This window comes from Myxocyprinus asiaticus, chromosome 13 (genome assembly GCF_019703515.2).
Source record: "Myxocyprinus asiaticus isolate MX2 ecotype Aquarium Trade chromosome 13, UBuf_Myxa_2, whole genome shotgun sequence".
Classification (NCBI taxonomy): Eukaryota; Metazoa; Chordata; class Actinopteri; order Cypriniformes; family Catostomidae; genus Myxocyprinus; species Myxocyprinus asiaticus.
In genome coordinates, this window is record NC_059356.1 from 12,382,456 (window position 1) to 12,407,260 (window position 24,805).

A 24,805-nucleotide genomic window follows, 5' to 3' on the forward strand; every position below is an offset into this window, starting at 1 on the left:
CAGGCCTGAGCGCTGTGACTCACCCAGATCAGAGGGGTTATGGGGCAGCAGTTTGGAGACTTAGAGAGTCTGGCTAAGACTGTTTCAGATTACAGTGGCATTTGCAGGAGAGAACCCACTGAAATATTAATCAGGTCAGAGTTAAGAGAGCTGTCAATCTCTGTCCTGCACTGAATTATAATTATATTACTGATTTTTGTTGACCTTTGTTGCATTCTGCAGTGTTGCAAGTTTACCAAGCTGTAAATGCACACATGGAGGGATGCCAAGATTAAATCACACAGCTGTCACTTCAGTCTGTTTGGAAATACAATTCAAGAGAGATTTTGGGGGGAACTCACCATACAATTCTTTATGAGTCCATAAGGAGGAGTTATAAGGTCCATAGGCCAAATGTTTTTTCAACACAACTGCAAAAAGCATAACCACTAAATATGCAACTGCTTTCTAAAGCATTATCCGAACAAAGATGGAACCCTATAATTGACTGATTTGTTATTCTCTACAAAGGCAGAGACTCTGTGCGGAAACACAATTAGCACTCTGCATAGGAGACCACTTTATAACTGATCCCAATAGAGATTGCTGTGAGTATGTTGCTAAGCTAACACTCAGTCTGACAGGTACAAAGTTGGACACAATTCTGGGATCTTTGTGCTGCCCCAACAAGCAAGAGGTATAACACATACAAATACTGAGTAAAATAGTAAATTGGTTATTCGATTGAACTATTTTCTTGATAGTTTTTGATTGTTTTCTCAATAGTTTGCATTAGATGTATTTAAGCATGTCGCTAAGCAAACAATCAGCCTGACAGGCACAAAGTTGGACACCTTTCTGGAATCAGTGTGTTGCCCTTAAAAGCATACAAATACATGACACACAAATACTAGGTATAATTGTACATTTTTAATTCGATTGAAATATTTGAACAATAATTGTTGATTGTTTTATCAATAGTCCGCCTTGGATGTGTTTTAGCATGTTGCTATGCTAACAATCAGCATGACAGGCACAAAGTTGGACACCTTTCTGGAATTACTGTTGCCCTAATAAGTATAAAAATACATAACACACAAATACTTGTTAAATTAGTACATTTTTAATTCAGTTGAACTATTTTTAACAATAGTTTTAGATTGTTTATGAACAGTCCGCCTTGGATGTATGTTAGCATGTTACTAAGATAACAATCAGCCTGACAGGTGCAGAGTTGGACTCATTTCTGGAATCAGTATGCTGCCCTAATAAGCTCAAAATATAACATACAAATACTGGGTAAAATTTTACATTTTATTTTGATTTAACTGTTTTATCAATAGTCCACTTTCCTTGGATATATTCTAGCATGTTGCTAAGCTAATAATAAGCCTGAAATGTGCAAAGTTGGACACCTTTCTGGAATTACAGTTGCCCTAATAAGCCTAAAAATACATAACACACAAATACTGGTTAAAATGGTATTTTTTTTTTTTTTTTTTAGTTGAACTATTTTTAACAATAGTTTTAGACTAAGCTAACAATCAGCCTGAAAGGTGCAAAGCTGGACACTTTTCAGGAATCAGTATTCTGCCCTAATAAGCGAAAATAATAAGTCATACAAATACAAATACTGTAAAATAGTATAAAGTTTTCTATAAGTGTTTGATTCTGTACAAAGATGCAGCCTTAAAACATTGGCCAAAACAAGGTATCTTAGGAGAAAGCATAATTAAGTTCCTTACCTTTTAAAATAGCTTATAAGTTGGGAGTGTGCATCTGGTGCCTATGATTTTAAAACATGGCTTATGTTGCAGAAAAAAAACACAGGCCACTTATTGCAATATAAAGGCTTTTACTTTTGACTAGGGCTGGCCCCTAATAGTCAACCAAACGTTAGTCAATGAGAAGAGTCTTGGTCAACCAAGTTTTGATTGGTCAGTTGGTCGCAGAAAAAAAAAAACTCCACCGGTACTGCCACTGGTTGGACGCTAGGTGGTACTATGGGGTAATTTTCGTTAAGCAGGGTTAGGGTTAAGCCTACACAATAAAGCATGACACCTTGATTTCAAACTTTGAACTTTATTTTTTATGTAATTTAACTAAAAATGCAAATGAAACTGGAAAAAATACTTAAGTGCAATTAAAATGTGTGTTGTTCAACTTTTTGAAAGATGGCTTTACAACATTTGTCAACATCTCTCTGGCAAAGAACATAATTCATCTGTGCATTCTCTATCGGTCGGTATTTCTTACATCATGTGTGTGAATAAATTTGTTTTGTTCCCTCCTTCACGATATATATATATATATATGTATACATATATCGCAATATCCAATTACATCGGCAACCCCCCTGGTTGAGGGATCGGTGAATATTCTTGCTTTAGTGATTTTGCATTGAAAATTAAATTGATTTATTTAAAAAATGAAAAACTTAAATCAAATACATTTCTAAATTCAAATTGCACACCAAACAAAAAAGCAATTAAAATAATAAAGTGATCAAAAAACTAATGTGTGTATATATAAGTAACCACCTTTCCATTTACCGTCAGGTAAGTATCTGTCTAAACATGCAGGCGGAAAATTACTTACACAAATGAAGACATAAAAACAATTAGAAATGTAAAAATAATAATTATCATGATGAAAATAATCACTGAAATATAAATCATGGTTCAAGGTGAACGTATTTTTGTATTTTATGTTTTAATCACAGATGTATAGACTGTAGAGTTGTGGTCACAATGAACTGCTCTGTGGAAATAAAGCAAACTGAAATCAAATCACCTCCTAAGCTCAAATGTCGGGGGGGGTGGTGATGTTGGATGGGTCGAGGAGGCCGATTATAAGTGTTGAGTGTGGGGGGGAGGGGGGTGATGTTGGAGGGGTCGAGAAGTCCGATTGCACCACCTTTAGTGAGCCGCTGGTGCCCCCCTTTACATGGCGCCCCTATGCATTGCATACCTTGCATATATGGTTTTTGCGCCTCTGATTTGCAGCACTCATAGACGATACTGTTCTTGTTAATGGTTAAGGGAAAACGAGCCAAATATCGTCTTGACATCGTGAAAGGCATCAGCTATTGGCGATCACCCTGACCATCGTCGATCCCCGAGATCATTGTCTGTCAGCACAACCCTAATGAGCATTTCTATCTATAAATTAATAAAATGTTCAGACAGTCTCCTTGCTGGTTTTTCCAACACATTCAGAATCATTACCACTTTTGCCAGTGTCACCGCAGCTCGCTTTAGTTTTAATTTTAATTTTGCTTTTAATTTATATTTTAAAGGCTCATATTACAGTTTAGTATTTCTCTGTAATGTAAAACAGTGTTAGCAATGCTACTTATAACATTCTTTCTCAGCCCTGGAACTCAAACCAATTTCTGATGCCCCCCAAAAAGTAATTAAATTAATATCATAAACGTGCCACAACTAGTCGACTAATGGCTTAAACTAACGACTACTAATCGAATAGGAAAATCTTTGGTCGGGGGCAGCCCTACTTTTGAGTAGCAGTGTTCTAGTTTCAGTCACAGATGACCTTCATTGTTGTCTGAACACCATTAAGTGCTTCTCATGTACTTCTCACATATTTGCAAACGCATACACATAGTACTGGCATTTAGCTGCAGAGCCCAACAGATTCTTGCCATAGCAAGGTCTACTGAGTCAGAGAGCGTTTGGCCCTTCACAGCATCCTCTGCCCACTGAACCCTCAGACACTCTGACATCACAGTTAGAGCTCTGATTGGTCTCCAGATGGCTGTCCTGATTGGAGTTCGTCCCAGATACTGATGGTAAAACACCGTGTCAGAAACATTGTGAATGTGGATCCAAACCTACCACCTGATTACTTCAAACACACTTCTACATGCACAATAGCTGTGCAAGTCCCCCTCCAGCTATTAGTGCACAATAGAAGATTTTGCTTTTGTTATCATATTTACAGGGAATCACACGAAAACATGTTCAGGTCAACTTTAAGGACCATAAAGATTTTTTTAATTGTGACATTATTTTCATGACAATTAATCCCGTTTTTATCAACAAATTATCATTACTGTGAAATGTCAGAATGCTTTACTTTTGAGTTTTTTGCAATTCCCTTCATTCTCAATTATACTGTAAAACAGACATTTTAACTGTATTGCAATTTTTTTTTTTTTTTTTTTATCAGTACATTTAAAGGCAGTACAACAAATAATACTGTAGCGCAGAGGAGGGCAGGGCCAGAATGACGCACACCCGGACCCCAATCAGCCTGATGAGGCGAGCGAGGGATAAAGGCGACCGGAGACGGCAGTTCAAGGGAGAACTACAGGCAGCTGCCCTGTATATGTTTATGTTAGTGTGTTTTTAAGTTTATCATTAAACTATTATTTATATTGTCAAGCCGGTTCTCGCTTCCTCCTTTCCCTCTAACCCCTTTACACTGGTGCCAAAACCCAGGAGGGAGGAGGGATGCCCGTCGTAGAGTCCTTGACACTGCCATCCACCCAGGGGAGCGCCGCTGCCATCCGCCGGGGGACGGAGTAGCCCGACCGCCCAGACGTGGGGAACGGACACGGGGAACGGCCGCCATCTGCGAGGCGAGGAGGGAGCAATGGAGCCACTGCCAGGGGCGGAGGAGTGCCCTGCCGGCCACCAGAAACGCGGCGGGATCGAGGGAAGACCGCCATCCACGAGGGGTTGGAGGGAATCGACTCCCCGACCACCTGGAGCGGTAGAGCCGCTGCCAGGGGCGGAGGAGTGTCCCCACGGGCCGCCAGAAACGTGGAGGAGTGTTCTGTCCACTGGGGGTCATAGGTTTGACTCCAGTGTGCCCGGGGAGGAGCGGCTGTCATCCGCCTGAGAGGGTGGGGGAGTGATCGAAGACCACGTGACACCGCATCACAGAACCGGTGAATGAGTTTCTTTTTCTCTCTCTCTCTCTCTCACTGTCGCTCTGTGTTGGCCTTTCCCTCGCCTGTTTTTTTTTTCTACTGTCTCCTCCCAGGTCAAAGAAGGCAACGCAGGGAGGAGTGTATCGCGGAGGAGGGCGGGGCCGGGCCGGAATGACGCATGTCCGGACCCCAATCAGCCTGATGAGGCGAGCGAGGGATAAAGGCGACTGGAGATGGCAGTTCAAGAGAGAGAGAGAGAACTACAGGCAGCTGCCCTGTATGTGTTTATGTTTGTGTGTTTTTGTTGAAATTTATCATTAAACTTTATTTATATTGTCAAGCCGGTTCTCGCCTCCTCCTTTCCCTTTACAAATACCATTATGTATAAATACTTAAAAGTTTCAACAATATATTGATATTTTTTTCACAGTGCATTAATTAGAATGCATTTATTTTTTGCATTACAGAAATAAGTGGGCAGGATAATGTGCTTAACTGTCATGAAAGTAGTGACAATTACTTTCTTATATAGCAATAAACTTTATTGGGCTTAATTTTCTTTAAGCAAAATATAATTATAGAATTTGTATTACTTTCTTTTGATTTTGAAGTGAAATGTGGCCCCAAACTACCATGCACTGACAAAAATTATTTTGGGGTGTTAATTACTATTCTTACACGTTGGTTAAAATTTACCCAGGGAAAAAAGTTCTTCAGTTTACCTAAGGTAGATCTGTTAAAATACATTTAATTCACATGTGCTATCCACGATGAGAGATCCGGCCCAAGTCAGAAATATGTCATATGGACACATAAGACATATTTGTTTTATAATTGTGTTCTTTGTGATTCTGTGTTCTTTGTGTTTTTGATATTATACTTGGCAAAGTGAAAGGAAATTGAAATTTGATGTGAGTTTTATAACGTTTTTTTCCAAGTGGCAAGGCTTTACAAGTTCATATAAGGTCCAGCTGTCAACTCAGGAACATTTTACAAAGGGCAGAATTAAATTCTTTATCATGGGTTAAGATAATGTGATAAAGTAACATTATATTTGTTGTTTTGCAATTAAAGTGTGACCAAGCTTTATGTTATCGTGCGGTGCACATTTTGAATCAGAGTATTTCTGACGCTGCAGGTTTTGCCGCCTTTTGGAATTCAACACCAGCGAAGCCAGAAATATTGACAGACAAGATGCTTTTGTGTCGCAGGTAAGTAGAAAAGCAAATTTCTGTGTAGATACTAAAGACATGACTATTTTATTGCATGTATATCGTAAATGTACAGTATACAATACACACAATATAGAATACACATACACACAGTATAGAATACACAGTATACAATAAAAATAGAATATATAAAATACACAGTATGTTGTATTGTGCTGTATTGACATTCAGGCTGTCGGTTGATATTCAGTTGCCTGTGTGTTGTTAGGAGAGAATATATTTATAACAGTCCAGTGTGACATATAAGATTAATAAAGTGCAGTGCTGATGTATATTGATCGTGAGAGATCAAGAGTTCAAAAGTCTGATTGCTTGGGGGAAGAAGCTGTCATGAAGTCGGTTGGTGCGGGTCCTGATGCTGTGATACTGCCTGCCTGATGGTAGCAGTGAGAGAAGTCCATGGCTCGGGTGGCTGGAGTCTCTTCCGAGCTAGTTTCACACACCGCCTGGTGTATATGTCCTGGAGGGAGGGAAGCTCACCTCCGATGATGTGTCTGGCAGTTCGCACCACCCTCTGCAGGGCTTTGCGGTTGAGGGCGGTGCTGTTGCCGTACCAGGCAGTGATGCAGCCAGTCAGGATACTCTCTACAGTGCTGGTATAGAACTTTGTGAGGATGTGGTTGTTCATTCTGAACTTCCTCAGCCATCTCAGGAAAAAGCTGAGCCTTCTTCACAATGGCCTCAATGTGGACGGACCATGTGAGTTCCTCTGTGATGTGGACACCGAGGAACTTGAAGCTGCTGACTCTCTCCACTGGTGCTCCATTGATGGTGATGGGGCTGTGTTCTCCTCCGTCTTTTCTCCTGAAGTCCACCAGAAGCTCCTTGGTCTTACTGACGTTGAGGGAGAGGTTGTGCTCCTGACACCAGAGTGTCAGAGTGTGCACTTTCTCTCTGTAGGCTGATTCATCATTGTCAGTGATCAGACCTACCACCGTCGTATCATCAGCAAACTTAATGATGGCATTGGAGCTGTGTGTTGCCACACAGTCATGTGTGTACAGGGAATACAGGAATGGGCTGAGAACACAGCCCTGCAGGGCTCCAGTGTTGAGGGTCAGTGATGAAGAGATGTTGCTGCCCATTCTAACCACCTGGCGTCTGCTTGAGATGAAGTCCAGGATCCAGCAGCACAGCGAGCTGTTTAAGCCCAGAGCCCGGAGTTTCTCATCAAGCTTGGAGGGCACTATGGTGTTGAATGTTGAGCTGTAGTCTACAAATAGCATTCTCACATATGTGTTCCTTTTTTCCAGGTGGGAGAGAGCAGTGTGTAGTGTAAATGCAATGGCATTATCAGTGGAGCGGTTGTTGTGGTATGCAAACTGCAGTGAGTCCAGTGAGGGAGGCAGCACAGAGCAGATGTTATCTCTGATTAGTCCCTCAAAGCATTTGCTGATGATGGGGGTCAGTGCAACAGGACGCCAGTCATTTAAGCAAGTGATTTTGGATTGCTTTGGTACAGGCACAATGGTGGACGTTTTAAAGCATGTGGGGACCACAGACAAGGAGAGGGAAAGGTTGAAAATGTCCGTAAAAACACCAGCCAGTTGGTTCGCGCACGCTCTGATGACACGGCTTTACAGATATTCACCCGTCGGAAGGATCGTTTTACATCCGCTACAGAGACGGAGAGTGAACTAACCTCGGTAGCTTCGGCCGCGGGAGCTCTCTCCGCGAGGGTGGTGTTATTTCCATCGAAACGAGCATACAAATATTTAGTTCATCCGACAGAGAGGCAGCGGTGTTCACGGTGGAGTTTTTATTCCCTTTGAAGTCTGTGATGATATTAATTCCCTGTCATATGCTTCTAGAGTTGGTGGTGTTGAACTGTCCTTCAATCTTGTCCCTGTACTGGCGTTTGGCTGATCTGATAGTTTTGCGGAGGGCATAACTGGCTTGTTTATGCTCCTCCGAGTTCCCGGAATTAAAAGCGAAGGTCCATGCATTAAGTGCCGTATGAACATCGCTATTAATCCACGGTTTCTGGTTAGGGTAGATCTGTATAGTTTTGGTCGGTACAACATCATCTATGCACTTACTGATGAAACATGTTACGCTATCAGCGTATACCTCGATGTCGTCATCAGAGGCGGACTGGGAGATGTTCCAGCGTGATCAAAACAATTTTGTAGCACAGAATCTGATTGGTCCGACCAGCACTAGATCATTCTGAGGGTGGGTGCTTCCTGTTTCAGTTTCTGTCTGTAAGCAGGCAGAAGCAGAATGGAAGAGTGGTCCGATTTGCCAAATGGTGGATGGGGGAGGGATTTGTAGCCATCCCGGAAGGGGGAGTAGCAATGGTCCAAAACCCGGTCCCCTCATGTGTTGAAACTGATGTTTTGGAAGTATTTTGGTGTAATTGTTTTGAAATTGGCTTTGTTAAAGTCCCCGGTCACAATGAACGTGGCCTCAGGGTGCGCGGTTTCCTGCTCACTTATACTCCCATAAAGTTCCTTGAGTGCCCGGTCTGTGTCGGCTTGTGGCAGGATGTACACAGCTGTGATAATGACCGCTGTGAATTCCCTCAGTAGCCAGAATGGCCGACACAGAAGCGTGAGAAATTCCAGATCAGGAGAGCAAAAAGCCTTGATAGAATGTATGTTCCTCTGATCACACCACGATTTGTTGATCATAAAACATACACCACCACCTCTGCTTTTACCTGAGAGGTATTTCGCTCTATCCGCTCGGTGCACGGAGAACCCCGTGGGTTCGATGTCTGAGTCTGGAATCTCCGCAGACATCCAAGTTTCTGTAAGGCAGATAATGCAGCAGTCCCTCGTCTCTCATTGGAAAGAGATCCATGCTCTCAGCTTGCAGAGCTTGTTGTCCAGAGACTGAACATTTGCCAGTAAAATACTGGGTAGTGGGGGTCGATTTGCACAACATCTTAGTCTGAGGAGAATGCCGGCTCTCCTTCCCATTTTCCGGCTGCGTTTTCGTGGCCAGGCTGCCCAGACAAAGGGCTCCGCTGGCAGGTTTGTAAACAGCGGGTCGGCATTGAGGAATTTGAAGTCCGGTTTTCGGTGTGCTATTGCAGAACCAATGTCCAAAAGTGTTTGTCTATCGTAGACGATAAGGCAGACAACATCCAAGACAAAAAACATAAGTACTGTAGACAAAAACAAACAAAAAACTGCAAACCCGAGCAGCGCAGTGCTGACAAACCTGCATTGCGCTCACGCCCTCTTATACAGTGGTAAACACAGTGTGAGTTGCACAGCCCATCTGAATTATACACCCATGTGATATGTAAATCTTTCTTTTTCTATCATTTTGAGGACAATGAAGTACTGACTAAATGCAGCAACAAGGCTTGTGCACTGTTAAAAGGAATTTTTTAAGAACTGGATGCCAGATCAGATGTGATTTTTATGTATTAAAGTTTTACTGTATTGTGCATTTAAACATTCAAAGATGATTCTCTGTGAAAGATTTTTGTTTAGTCAACCTATTTGTACACATGCTGATCAATAAATATTATTAACAATTACTTGTAGTCTAAAAAAATCTACAATAATTATAATGGGGAAAAAATAGGTATAAACAAATACTTGCAGTTTTTTTTTCAGGTTAATTTTACCCAATAGTAAAAAGTACATTTTGCCTAAGTTATATTAGGTAGACTTCACCTGATATTCTTAACCTATATATTGCATGCTAAAATGGTAAAGAGTAAAATCTAGGTAAAATCTATAGGTCCTTTTTTCAGTGTGGTACATGTACAAAAAATAAATGGTAATCCCATGGTACTTTTATGCATAAAAATATACTTAAAAGTATATTTTTAAAAAGATATAGAATATGTGGACTAGACCAAAATCCAACAATTTGACCAACAATATATAATCTTAACTTCTCACCAAATTCTGCTCACCTTCTTCTGTCAATCCTACCTAACAGCTCCATTCTAAGCTCTTTTTGATTTATATAATCACTTTAAATGCTGCAGTCTTCCTGTAAGGCAGCCAAGAGGGGCTTAGCTGCCTGGTTAAGATGCCAAGCCCGAGTCCAGGCTGGAAAAGGGGGAAAGAGGAGGTAAGCGAGGAGCCCTCCGGAACAAGAGAGCTCTTCAGTCTATCTAAATGATTGCATGTCTTTCAGTTGTGTATCTCTTTTCACTTTTGATGCTTTTTTTCCTGTTGTCATAGCACGGGAGGCAGTGAGGAGGCCTTAAGTGCCTGCATTCTTTTAAATAACCCCCAAATGGAGCTTTGGCCGTACTTGAACCTGGAGTGGCACTTTCCCTCTTATTCCTGAGAGGGGCATGAAATAAGAGCACACCTCTAAAGCGTACCGCCACACTCTTCCTGCACTGCCGCTCTCTTTCTGCCCAATGTTCTAACTGTCCTTTCCACAAACTGATCTGCCTTGTTCCCCATGAACCCGGCAGCAAGGTGTGTAGCTCTTGTTTTTTTCTGGCTGTCTGACGGGCAGCATACCAAGTCACAATTTGGAGCCATTGGCTCCTAAACTGAAACACTTATGAGCCAAATGGCTGTTTTTAGTTGCCAAATCACAGAATTGCTTGATTAGGATTGTTGTTCAGAAACAAGATAGAAAGCTGAAGAAAAGGAAGACAGCTGATCACCCATTATTATATATATATATATATATATATATATATATATATATATATATATATATATATATATATAAGTATAGTATGCATATAGTAATGGGTTGCCTTCTTGAGCATCAATGAAGGTTTGCACCTCGTGTAATAGTTGTATATAAGTCCCTCAATTGTCCTGAGTTTCCAAAGCTGGATCTCACATCATAAATATATACTGTACATTAGGGCTGCAACTAACGATTATTTTGATAATCGACTAATCTAACGATTATTAGAATGATTATTCGACTATTCGGGCGATTATTGCAACGATTAATCATTAGCTCTAAACCGATTATTCAGCTTGTGCCCCGACTTAAAAGGTTGTAATAAAACGTGCTTGCTAACAATAAAGAGGACAAAATCATCTTTTAAAAATACCTCTAAATGACATTCAATGAATTAAAGGGAAAAAATACTTTTTATTATGTTTAACTCAGTAAAAAATTTCACTACAAAACAAATCCTATTGTTATCAAGTGTATTTGTCTTTTTTTCCATTTAAAATTGTCTAAAAATCCGTAAAACAAGATACATTTACTTGAGAAGTAACATATAAGATATTTAGACTTGCTTTAAGAGAATGTATCTTACATATATGTGTATTTTGTATATAAGTGTATTTTTTCACTTGGTTATACTTCTGCGAGGGCAGTAAAGACAAAATACACTTATATTCAAGATGTATTCTCTAAAAGCAAGTCTAAATATATTTTATGCTGCTTCTCAGGTGAATGCATCTTTTTTAAAGGATTTTTAGATATTTTAAAATATTCGTATTTTTAATATTATATTCAACATTGTCAGATAAAAAAAAATAAAAAATTATTCTGCAGTATAGCTGCTAAAGTAAATGTACGTTGTTTTAAAGGAGTGTTAGATATTTATATTGGAAAACAAGCCAAAACAAAAACAAATCAAAAATGTATTTTTTTGCAGTGTATAATGAGGCGAAGACTACCCTCTCTCAAATTTTTGTTCACTTCCATCCATCTTTAACTCACAAAAAAACAAACTCTCTCTTATTAATAAAGCTGCATTTTGCCAATTTTCTTCACGATAAGAAATCGTGAACAGTGACATATATTATGATTCATTAAGTTGACATCGCGTTATAATCTAGCTGCATTAAGCATGCACACTCGAGGGATGAGCGTCCCCGCAACAGAGTGTACATCAGTGCAGTTTCAATCTCTCCCCCTTAGATCGGGACACTTCGCGCAACTCATAGAAGAGGCGCTGACCGCACAGAGAAATGCCAGTTTCCTTATTATTTTAACTTTAATAAAGCTATAACACATTAAACAGAACTGCATTAAAGATGTAACGCCGGGGTGTTTCCTTTAAAGACGCTCGACACGCAAGTTTGCTTAAGCTGAGCATCAGCTCCGGCTCTGCTTATTCCACAACAAGAGTGCTTCTGTATTTACTTATTTTGTATTTTTGCATTATAATTCCCTCATACTTTGCAATCTACATCACCTGAAGCTGTTTGGAAAGTTTAGAGTGCATCTGGACTGTGAGATGTGTTTTCTTCCTCTCCTCAGTCAGGCGTGAGCTGCAGTGCTGCTCTTTTGTGCAATCATTAGAGTTTCATATGATCTTATGTTACGTTAAGATCAAACGACTATACGACAACAAAAATTTTTGTTGACAATTTTTTATTGTCGACGTTGCCGATAACATCAGCTAATCGTTTCAGCCCTACTGTACATGCACTGTGCAAAAGTCTTATGCGCATTATATTTTATACAATTTTTTTTTTTACTTAAAGCGGTTATCTAATATATTCTGCTTTTAGCGTATCAGTAGGAAATACCAATTTTAGATTTCAACATTCCCTTTGTAAATAGAATTGAATAGAAGAAGAACAAGGAGTCCTACAACAGATGGGATGCCCCCACAAAGCCCAGATCTCAACATCATTGAGTCAGTCTGGGATTACATGAAGAGACAGAAGCAACTGAGACAGCCTAAACAGATAGAAGAACTGTGGTGAATTCTCCAAGAAGCTTGGAACATCCTATCTGCCAACAACCAAGAAAAACTGTGTCCAGGTGTACCTAGGAGAATTGGTGCTGTTTTAAAGGCAAACGTGGCCACACCAAATATTGATTTAGCTTTTTTATGTTTACTGGACTTTGTGTGACCAAAAAAAAAAAAAAAAACAAGATTTGGTACATAAAGCAGAACTTTTCATTATAAAGAAGCCCAAAATGCACCTGGGGCTTTTATTTTGAAATGTCTGCACTCTCAGTTGTGAAATCACTGACTGCTGAGAAAGTGACTGTTTCAAACTGCTAACCTGAGCTCTTGAGTTCAATTCCTGGCTGTGTCACGTTTCGAAGGCTGCGTGCTCCAGAGGTCGCATTTGTCGGCCACATACATCGAGGCTGTCTCGTTTCAGAACAGTGAGTAGGACACTCCGAATGCAGCATTTGAATGTGACCTTCTTTCATGGGAATTCGGAGGATGCAAGAGATGTATCCTTCGTTGGCACTCACAAACCACAATTCTTTGCTTCAACAGAAATGTACATAATTTTTCTGAAAGAATTACACCGATTTACCCAAAAATATGATGTTCAAACGCAAGTAATGTTATTTCCCAAGTTGAAGTACCTCAGTAGATGTGTGTAATGCATAAAATATGTATAATTATAATAATATAAAATAAAGTATTATAAACTAAATGTAAATTACAACCTCAAAATCCAATTTCTTTTCACATAACTACATCATTTTAACTCTACTAAAGTTTACCTCAGGGATACCCTTCTCACTTAGAGCGCAGGTTAAGCGCAAGGCGTAATGTCATGGCAACCTGTTTCCGTTTGTCCTTTGAAGAGCATCGCATTTAAACAAAGCTTGTTTAAATGAGCACGCTCGGTATACCGCTACCTTCAAGGGACATGTCCTTCCTAGCATGCAGCCTTCGAAACGAGACACAGCTCCTGAGTTCTTTTCGGGTGATCCATTAAAAAGACCCAGTTCAATAGAGTCATTTGTTCACAAATCAGACAACGTGGCTTGCACTGCGTTTGTTGTTGCGTGCAGAAAGCGAGCTCATCTCAACAGAAAGGGTGAAAAGTGGCGCGAGACGCACTGGTAGTGCCCTAAAGATGTATTCAATAACTCACAAGATGATATCTTACGAACATGAATGCAAACAACCCAACTGTCACCAATGGCAATTCGATTTTAAATTATTGTCACAATCATTTTAGTTGCGATCTGGAGCCCTGGGTTGTAATGCCTGTTTCTGATCCAACTTACGATTTTCCCATAGCAGACCCTGAAATATCACACAGACTGTCATTTAAATTTCAGATTGCAATTTAACCTTCAGCTTTCAAGATATCTTCACCAAACTTGGCACAGACCTTCAGGCTGTTGTGACTTAGTATGCTTATTTTATTTATTTTAACTGGTCATAAAGTTATCCTGAAAAAATAAAAAAATAAAATAAAAAGTCCCCAAAATCCATTCAAAATCCAGATCTAAATGATATAAGATCTTTCTTGTGCTTTTACACTAGCACTTTTGGAACGAACTCTGAAAGCACCCTTAATCTGTTTCAGAACAACTTTGTAACACTAAGCAACACTATCTATCTACCTATCTATCTATCTGTCTGTCAGGCTTTGTAACAATAATCAATATTCATCCTGCCTTGACAAGCTTTCCTTTTCTGCTTCAGCTCAATGTTATTTTCATCTGTGGTTTAGGCTATTCACCAAGCAGGGTTGGTGCTGTATTTCATTGGCGACAGACTCACTGCCCTTCAATGAAGTGACTCAGCCTGTGTTGCCGACTCACGATGAGCGGGCAGACAAAATTTGGCAGAGGTGCAGACCCCCTACTGCACCTGTGTGCCTTTGACTGGATCAGTATTTAGCAAGGCCAAAATGACACCCTGCAGGTGTAGGGGGAGGGGAGCATTTTTGGCACTCAGTTTTTGGAATTATTTTCTCAGCGCCCTGTGCCAGCGTTGGAGGTCGAGTGAACCTGTGTCCTCTCTCTGGCCCTGACTCTCAGATGTCTAATGTGGAGGGTCTGGACTGAGTAGCTTGCTCCCACTCTCTTCCCCGTGTCAAAGCATAGACAGGATCAAAGACGACTAGACAGACACACGGTCTCTCTGCAAGGCCCTCCAGCCTGGCCTCTGATGGAGTGGTCATTTCTCAGCACCTGCTCCTCCCCAGCATCCTCCGCCGCCGTGACAACCAGCCGCACAATCGGCCCAATCTGCTAGGTGCCTGTGACACTACATCGATGGCTCTCCTTTCTCTAGGACTCTTTTTTTCCAGCCCCAAATGTGGCTCAAACATCCAGAAAGATCTTCGCATTTTCGATAAGAGAGCAAAGAGACCAGCACTTGATGTTCAATCAAGGCAAAGCTATTCAGAAAGCACTTCAGACAGATGGAGGTTACAGCCTTCCCAGAGCTGACTGTCTGGAATATTCCGGCTCTGCCTCTCGCACACGGGTAGGCTCCTCTGCTTTGTTAGTGTTTGCGATGACATAATGGTTTAAATTTGGGTGAAAAGAAGCTGTGATCGATATTCGCATTTTGAGCATGTTATACATCAATGAGGATTTAATTCATTAATCCATTCTCTCATTGACTACAGGGTGGGTTCAGCTAATTATGCACAAAAGACGCATCTATCAGAGTCTCCTTTGTTTGCCGAGCACTTTATCCTGTGGGGAGGCGAATAACAGAACCCTCCAACATAAACCGTCTCCCGGGGCAGGCATGCGCCCCCACTGAGAAGCCTCCTTGGTGACGGACCAGCCTGTTAATCAATACAGGAGGCTCTTGATCACTAACAGATTAATCAATTAATCACTGTACCACCCCAGCCCATATCTCTATTGTGACAATACATTGAAGTTAATCATTTTATGAACACGTGACCCCAGGCTAATGAAAAACTAAAGAGAACATTAAAGGCTTTTAAGTAGAGGCATACTGTGGTAGATAAACCATGTGTGTGTGTGTGTGTGTGTGTGTGTGTGTGTGTCTGTGTGTGTGTGTGTTTCTGTATGGAGAGGGATCTCAAACGCTGTATGGGGCATATGTGGGTGAGGGACACACATTGAGATAAGAGATAGAGGGAGGGCAGTGAGATGAGCTCAGCTCCCCGAGGTGCTCCTCCACCACTGGAGAGGCAGGTCGGCAACTCTGCCTTTGAGGAGGCAGCACTACAAAGCCCTGGAGCTCAGAGGGGTGCTCACAGTGCCAGGGCCGGTCAGAATCCTGGGGCGATGGCGCAGAGTGGAGCGGCCCTCCTGCGGAGGAAAAGAAACAAGCGCAGGGGGAAGCAGAACAGGGAAGCACTGTAATGGAGACATGAAGAAGATGGAGATTTTTTTCAGGGTGGGAGGGAAATGCAGCGGGAAAGTTGTTGGCAGGGAAATGAGATTGTTGAAGGAGGGGGCAAGAAGAGATGAGAAAAGTGGCAACTGTTGGAGAGGAGAGAACAACTCTAAAGGGAAAAAAAATCAGAGGTTCAGAGGTTACTCTTTCAAAGCTCGGGAGACTTCATGGAGATCTCAGTTATGTTTTATTGAAGTATCAACTTTGTCTCAGACGTTTCTCCTCAAATTCCTAAGGAGAAACAAAAATAGACACAAATGAGACCCCAGAATTTGCTCTTTCATAGCTCTGGAGACTTCTTGCAGATCTCATGTATGTTCCATTTAAGTATCAGCTTTGTTTAATTTGTTCCTTCTAACAGATGCTGAGACAGATGTTGACATTCAGTAAGAGTATAGAGCAATACAATTAATGTGGAGAACATAGCACAGATAATTTGGTCTTGGAAGAATTGGATGAAAAAATTATTGCGTTTATATTGAGATCTCTGACTTTTGATTGCAGTTTGTTGAGAGTTTGTTGAGACCTTTTCTGAAACTCTAGAGATAACTTTTCAGGAGAAAAAAATGAGATGCAGGAGACTTAAGCAAAAGTCTTGGCTCTCCATTTCTCATTGCTGTCTAGGAGAAACAATTGAGATATTACAGAGAACTTGCATGTGTTTCACGTTCAAACAGGACTGAAAGACAATAACAGGATTGACAGAGGAAGGAAGATTGTGAATGTGGAATGAGGAGGGATGAAAGGATGAGAGATGGAGAGGTTAGAGGTAGGGAGGGGTGAGCAAGTGCAATGTTTTTCAATTAATTTTACAATTAAGCACTGCTTGTTAGCTTTGGCACAGTAAAGAGATGACAATGTTTGCACTTGTGCTGAACGTCATTAAAATAATGATGACATATTGTCAGTAACATGGGACTATCACAGCCTGTCTCACATAGAGATCGCCTGCCTGACATCACACCTTACACTGGCAACATGTAAGGCTTAAAAAAAATAATAATAATAATAATAATAATTCTCAATAACGTTTAGCCTTTGGACGATATTCAACTTACAATATATCTCAAAATGTATTCATTTGTTCTGAAACGGCTTAAAAAAGTTAATGCAATAACAGCAATTCTTTTCACTATAGGCCTTGTTGACCCCTCTCCAAACATAGCGCTTATGGTTGTGACCATAAAGCTCTATTTTGGTCTCGTCACTCCAAATTGCAGTGTGCCAGAAGCTGTGAGGCATGTCAAGGTGTTGTCGGGCATATTGTAACCGGGCTTTTTTGTGGCATTGGCTTCTTTCTGGCAACTCGACCATGCAGCTCATTTTTGTTCAAGTATCGTCGTATTGTGCTCCTTGAAACAACCACACTGTCTTTTTCCAGAGCAGCCTGTATTTTTCCTGAGGTTACCTGTGGGTTTTCTTTGTATCCCGAACAATTCTTCTGGCAGCTGTGGCTGAAATCTTTCTTGGTCTACCTGACCTTGGCTTGGTATCAAGAGATCCCCGAATGTTTCACTTCTTAATAAGTGATTGAACAGTACTGACTGGTATTTTCAAGGCTTTGGATATCTTTTTATATCCTTTTCCATCTTTATAAAGTTCCATTATCTTGTTACGCAGGTCTTTTGACAGTTCTTTTCTGCTCCCCATGGTTCAGTATCTAGCCTGCTCAGTGCATCCACGTGAGAGCTAACAAACTCATTGACTATTTATACACAGACACTAATTGCAATTTAAAAAGCCACAGGTGTGGGAAATTAACCTTTAATTGCCATTTAAACCTGTGTGTGTCACCTTGTGTGTCTGTAACAAGGCCAAACATTCAAGGGTATGTAAACTTTTGATCAGGGCCATTTGGGTGATTTCTGTTATCATTATGATTTAAAAAGAAGCCAAACAACTATGTGATAATAAATGGCTTCATATGATCACTATCCTTAAATAAAAGACATATTTAATGTGATGATACACATCAGTCATATTTTCAAAATCAATGCCAAAATTTCACAATTTCTGCCAGGGTATGCAAACTTTTGAGCACAACTGTAGATCAATATGTTGCTTGTTTTATTCCCATATCATTGAACATGACCCTATAGCCAGCAATCCATTTTGCAACTGAGTTTGTCAGACTGTCCTGTTCTCACAGGACATGTTCTTACATTCCGTCTGCACTATTTTTAATTTTATTGTCTGCCTACATGCATATGCGTTAGACAGATGCTTTTGAAGCATCTCTTTGGATTCCAGGATCATTATTGCTGTGTTTTTAGGGCACTTTGTCAAGTTAAAATTAGTTGAAACTATTAAAATCATGTCTCGAGATCCCTGCATTTTGTTGTTCTTCGTCCAGCTGTCAAGAACGCCTGTGTAACCGGCTCTCATTCTGTGGTTGTGCTGCTTGTGAGGATTGTTAAGGCACACTGACTGCTCCCTGCATATGCGGCTCATAAAAACACATAGATAAATGTACTTCAAGCTTGAATTGCTCACTTGGTAGGAAAATACATAGGGCTACTTTTATTACAAAATGTACATTCAGATCAGGAGGCATAAACAACTGTGTAAATTTGTGTGTGATTTATTTTTTTTTATTATAAACAATCACACTAAATTAACACTTTAAATTGAAATATGAAAAATGCCACACAGGGAACATTTTTGATGACGACGCGAATAAAAAAGTTGAATAAGTGTTTTGAACTGATTTACTTCAATGAAACTCTAATGCCATTTCTGGTACTGAAGTTCTTAACGCTCTCATTCTTGCAAATCGTGAGGCAATATGACATAGGAATGATTGCCTACTTTTTACATCGGCAGCAAAATCCTTGCATATGTAGCTATATTGTGAATAATTCTTTATATCGCCTGCACAACTGAGTCAAACACATTTCCACATTGATGGAGATGGTCTATTGTCTCTTGTACGAGAACATGTACACCTATTTACATAACACAAATACATAAAATAATGTGCTTACATATACACACACCCTTAATGGGTAGCACATACAATCCATTGGCGCCTGACTGAAACAGTGTTGTCATGGCAACCCCATTAAAGAAAGACACTTCAACAGCAGTGAACCCCCCCCCCCCATAACCTTCCTTTAGTGTGACTTCAGCATCTGAAAGCTTTTATATTCTTTCCCATGATTCTCCTCTCTTGATTCTCCTCTCTCTGTCTTTTCATGTTGCTTTGCAACAAGTGAACTCCATTCATTGACAATTAATATACTTTATGATAATTTATTCACCACCCCCTCTGTAAACATGTCTGAAATTGCATCATTTATCTTCACATCTCTGCAATCCACCGATGCTCCCCGCCCACATGTCCCACCATTACTCTTTTTTTCCCTCTCTCCGCGAGGAGTGTGTTTCCTTGGACGGCAGCATGTCTGGCTGCCTGTGCCCTCTCTAATTAAAGTGAAGATTTGCAAGATGAGCGAATGTGAGGGCAATTGAAGAAGATAGTTTTAATAAGCTGTGGATCAGCACTGGGGGACGAGACACCAGTCAACACCCACCCCAGAGTGCACATACACATAAACATATAAAATCCCACTGGACAGACACACCTGCACTCCTCACCACACAGCTGCTTGGACTGTAATGGTTTTTCAATTAAACATTGAACACATGATAAACATTACCAAATATTACATCAATTTTAGATGCCTTGCATGCTGGAAAAACCCATTTTAAGCTTACGGTGGCCAAGCTGGTTTTTGGAACATGATGTTAAATACATTCATTTAATAGTACAGTGCTTTCAAGGTACTACATTTTACCCATGACTAGGCCCACAAGGACTTTGCTGATGCACAGCGCTTACAGGATTTTTCCTGCATAGAGAATTATGAGGAGGCCGCCTCTGTTAAATTTCGTGCTGCCTCCGACTGTCGACGAAACTCAGGCAGGCAGTCACGTGCACAGATAGACCCCAAGCGGTGTTCAAGTACCCACACTCTTTTACTTAATAAGTGCCCTTTTTACAAGTCATTTCTTATTTTGTAATTTATATTTTAGTTTTTATTTAAATTTGGCCCTTGGCATCAATTCTCAATTAAACGTGTGCCCAAGTTGTAATTCTGCGAGACCACATGCCCCTGCCCCTCCCCCTCTTTGAAATTTTTTGTCACAGCCTCCACACAACATCGAAGTCTACCTGACCAGCCTTCATTTGTGACAGCCAGGTAAGGATAATGTTTGCCCTAAACTTTGACATTGTTTGCCACTGCTGTGAAATTAAACCACTATAAAAAAATCTCCATAGAGCCAGCAGATCTTAGGCAATAGCCCTCCATTAATCTTAACAACAAGCAAGCTAATCAGGCATTGGCTCAAAATAGCATTTTGTAGGGTCAGAAATGCCCCCAAAATTCAATATTTGAATTGCTTCTGTTTGAGTTGTTTTTTTTATATTGATAACATAACATAGTCAATCATCTGTGGTCACCGGAGGCACAATCACCTGACTTTTTCCCTGATAACAGCAGAAAGAAATACTCCGTCATTTTTGGTCATACAGATAAGAGTAAGACATCACTCGAAACTATAAAGGGTTTACTTTTATTTGTGTACACTCAAAATAACAGCAAAACGTTGTGGTTTTGTAAAATAAAGAAATCATACAGGATGTGCTTTCTGTCATCTCGGTCTCCGTGAACTTCTGTCTGAAGTGTGTCACGAAAATGAACCGAAACTCAGCATATACTTGCCTCGCAATCATGAGAAATATGTCTATAGAAAGCTTGAAAAAAACAAATATTCTCTGATTGTGTAATCCGTATGAAACCAACGAGAGGTACAGTCTTTCATGAGCTCATTATCGTTTTTGGAAGATGACATGCTGTGAATTTACCTCAGAAGAAGAGCGTGGTCCGATATGGCCTTTCTAACACAAAAAGTGTCCCACAAAAGTGAATTTTGTGAGCGAAAACTGGAGTCTACAAAAACTATTATGTGTTTCATGGCCTTATTTCAGTGACTTAAAAATTACTAACCACGCATAATCTTGATTTTCTCAAAAATGCAAACATGTACATCTCATGTTTGGAGGCTCTTATGTTACAACACTGTTGAGAAAGTGATGCTGTTTATTTATTCATTTTGTTAATTATTCATGCTTGACATGATGACTACAATCATGTCAACTGTATCTGGGCAAAATTTTGTATTGTTATCTCAAAACAAATTATGGCATTTGGAACCAAGGTAGCCTTTTTTATCAAAAGTCCAAAAAACTCTCCAAACAAGTGATCTGAGGGTTTTAATGAACCTAAGAACTACTTACATTTGTAAATGCCACAATAAACCAGAAACATAATTACACAGAATAAGAAACAAGTAATAAAATCCAGCACTGTTTCAGTTGTGCGCATGGTAAATCAAGACCTGTCAATCTAAGCCAGGGGTCACTAAGGAGCCATTTTTTAAATTTTTGGTTGATGCATTTTATTGAAAAAGCCGTAGCACAAACTAATAATTTACTATTTTCAAAAACAATTTTCAAAGTTTTTCAATCAAATAAAATGTTTATATTGCCCATAGACTACTCAAAAACAAACAAATATGCAAAAATGAATAGGTAACATGTTGCAATATGGAACTGAGTACACGTGTTTGTGCAGGTCTCCATAAAATTCATTTTACAATTGTTCATGAAAAATGTAACTTCCATTTTGGGCTGGGCGATATGTAAAAAATATTTTAATAATAATTGCATTTAAAATATCGCAATATCCGATTATATGTTCAACCCCCAAGGTCAGTGAATATTTTTGCTTTATTGATTTTGCTTTAAAAATTAAATTAATTTATTGAAACACGAAAAACTTAAACAAAAAGACATTTCTAAATTAAAATTGCACTTTAAACGAAATGAAAAAAGCAATTAAAATAACAAATTGATTAAAAAATCTTATATATTATACCTTTATATATATATATATATATATATATATATATATATATATATATATATATATATATATATATTAATCTTATACCTCCCCAAATCCAAACATTTACCGTCTTCAACGGCCCAATTTGCCATCACACAAGTATCAGTATGCGGCAATAGGTGAAAAATGACTAATAGCTACAAATTAAGAACTAAAGACAATTAAAAATGTAAAGATAATTATAATAATCATCATAATAAATAAATCTAATAAATTCCCATGTGTTCCCAAAAAATGCTTGTTCTTATCGAATGTGTTTGTATTGCATTTGTTAGTAGTTTATGCTGCCTAAAGAAAAGAAAAGAAAACTCAATTTTAGGTTCAAGGTGAACTTTCATCTTTGTTTCTTTAATACAAAGATATATATTACTGAACATGTAGAGTTGTGTTCACAATGTGTAAGAGCGAACTGATCTGTGGAAATAAAGAGTATTAAACTCACAGTACCTCACGAGATGATCGGACATCATTTGCAGCATTCTTATAGACTACATTATTCTTCCAAACAGTTTTCAGTCGAATGAAACAGAGAAAAAGGATTGATAACTCTCTACATGCACTTGCTCCATGAGACAGGGTCCCGCTGCACACCTTTGACAGCGAATCAGGCACGAGCATTGGCAGCTTTTCTTTCGCCTGTTCTTCAAAATATAATCACACGTTTCGTCAAACGCGCGTCTTTGTGTCTTATTTCTGGTAATATATCACTCCGAGAAGTCTTACCGGTCACCTTTCACAGTGGCTGATACATCAGCAAAATACTCCACATGAAAAATCTGCATATGGCAGGTGTTCATTTCAAACCTTGTTCACCAGGAGTAGGCTGTATGACAAATTGGGGAGAAAGGAAATCAAAACAGTGTCATTGACTTCAAGCTTTGCAATCGCACCCACACTTTCTGCTGGAAAATTATCACTAGAAAGTTTTAATACTAATATGTGTTGGTGAATGGTGAGACACCTGGCGAACCACTTGATTTTTAACAAAGAGCCACTTGTAGGGGACCTGGGTAGCTCAGTAGTAAAAGACGTTGGCTACCACCCCTGAAGTTCGCTAGTTCTCTCGCTGAATGACTCCAGCCTGGTCTCCTAAGCAACCAAATTGGCCCGGTTGCTAGGGAGGGTAGAGTCACATGGGGTAACCTCCTCGTGGTCGCTATAATGTGGTTCGTTCTCGGTGGGGCGCGTGGTGAGTTGAGCGTGGATGCCACGGTGGATTGCATGAAGCCTCCACACGCACTAAGTCTCCATGGCAAGGCGCTCAACAAGCCATGTGATAAGATGCGTGGAGGAAATGCGTTCCCTCATTTGCGGAGGAAATGCCGCCACCCAGATTGAGGCGAATCACTACGCGACCACGAGGACTTAAAAAAGCGCATTGGGAATTGGGCATTCCAAATTGGGAGAAAAAAAAGGAAAAAAAAAGAGCCACTTGCAGCCTTAGGTTCCCGACCCCTGATCTAAGCGATCAGTCCAATCCAAGCTGTAAAACAGTGACCGATTGGTCTCTACACATCGTCCCTTCCCACCATACCCACCCACATACCTGAGATCAGAGATGATCTTATTATCGGTTTAAGAGGTTAATCAAGTTTGCTGTTTGTTAACTATAAATGAACACATTAGCTGTTATGTTGTATTTAATTTCATGTTGAACATGTTAGCTTTTTTAATTAAATATGCTATTAGTTGATAATTGTCATTTTCTTCAATCATCTAATTATTAGAACACCTAAAATATGTTGCTTGTAAGTTTTTGCTTCAGCCAGTGAAAGACATGGTACAAGTGTATGTGTGCACATGATCAGGATGGTACCACCTCTGCCTCAAAAACCCTGTCTTAAGAAAATGAAATTTCTGTTCTGTTTTACCATATGAAACAGTGCTTATAAAGTGTTACCAATATTTTACCATTTAAATCCATTCCAGACAATTTCCACTGATTTTCCCCCAAAATCAGTGCAGACAACCAAAATCAGTGCAGAAAATACGTAGAGAAAAAAAAAAATCAAGCATAGTCTGAGCATATAGATGACCTTGGCGTTGCTAGTGCAGTGCTCCACTAGTTGAGCTACAGGTTGACCAAGATAGTTCACTTGGTTGACCTTGACCCCCATCAACTTGTAGTCCAACTGATTAACCGTTCAGAACAGCAGGGACCTGCTAGAAACCATGTAAAAACAAGCAACAACCAGAATATGGTTTTATCTGTATTTGCCAGCAAAGAATGTACAAAAACATAAGAAATAGACAGAACGGTGGCACAGCGGAAGCATGCACGTTCTTTAAAAAACAAAGGCCACTGGAGCTCTTGTGGGGATCAAATCAAATGTTTCTGTAAATCTTCATCACCCACTGAAATAAAGGCATAAAAAGCTCCCAAAAATAAGCTGTGTCCTAAATGACACACTATGCACAGAACACTTACACTATGCACTATTCACTTGGCCATCTATTTTAAAGTGTAGTATCATCTCAAATGGAACACGTCCTGGTTACTTGCGTAACCTCCGTTCCCTGATGGAGGGAACGGGACGTTGTGTCGATGTAGTGACACTAGGGGTCACTCTTGGGAGCCCAAGACACCTCTGGTCTTTGATAAAAGGCCAATGAAAATTGGCGAGTGGTATTTGCATACCACTCCCCCGGACATACGGGTATAAAAGGAGCTGGTATGCAACCACTCATTCAGGTTTTGTGCTGAGGAGCCGAGACAAGGTCCCGGCCATTT

The 24,805-nt window shown here is 40.0% G+C and overlaps 1 protein-coding gene across 3 annotated transcripts in view; it reads right to left on the bottom strand.

The window, feature by feature from the left end:
- adgrl1a (adhesion G protein-coupled receptor L1a) overlaps positions 1-24,805 on the bottom strand; it is a 259,597-nt gene that overhangs the window by 198,155 nt on the left and 36,637 nt on the right. The gene's annotated exons all lie outside the window — the stretch shown is intronic.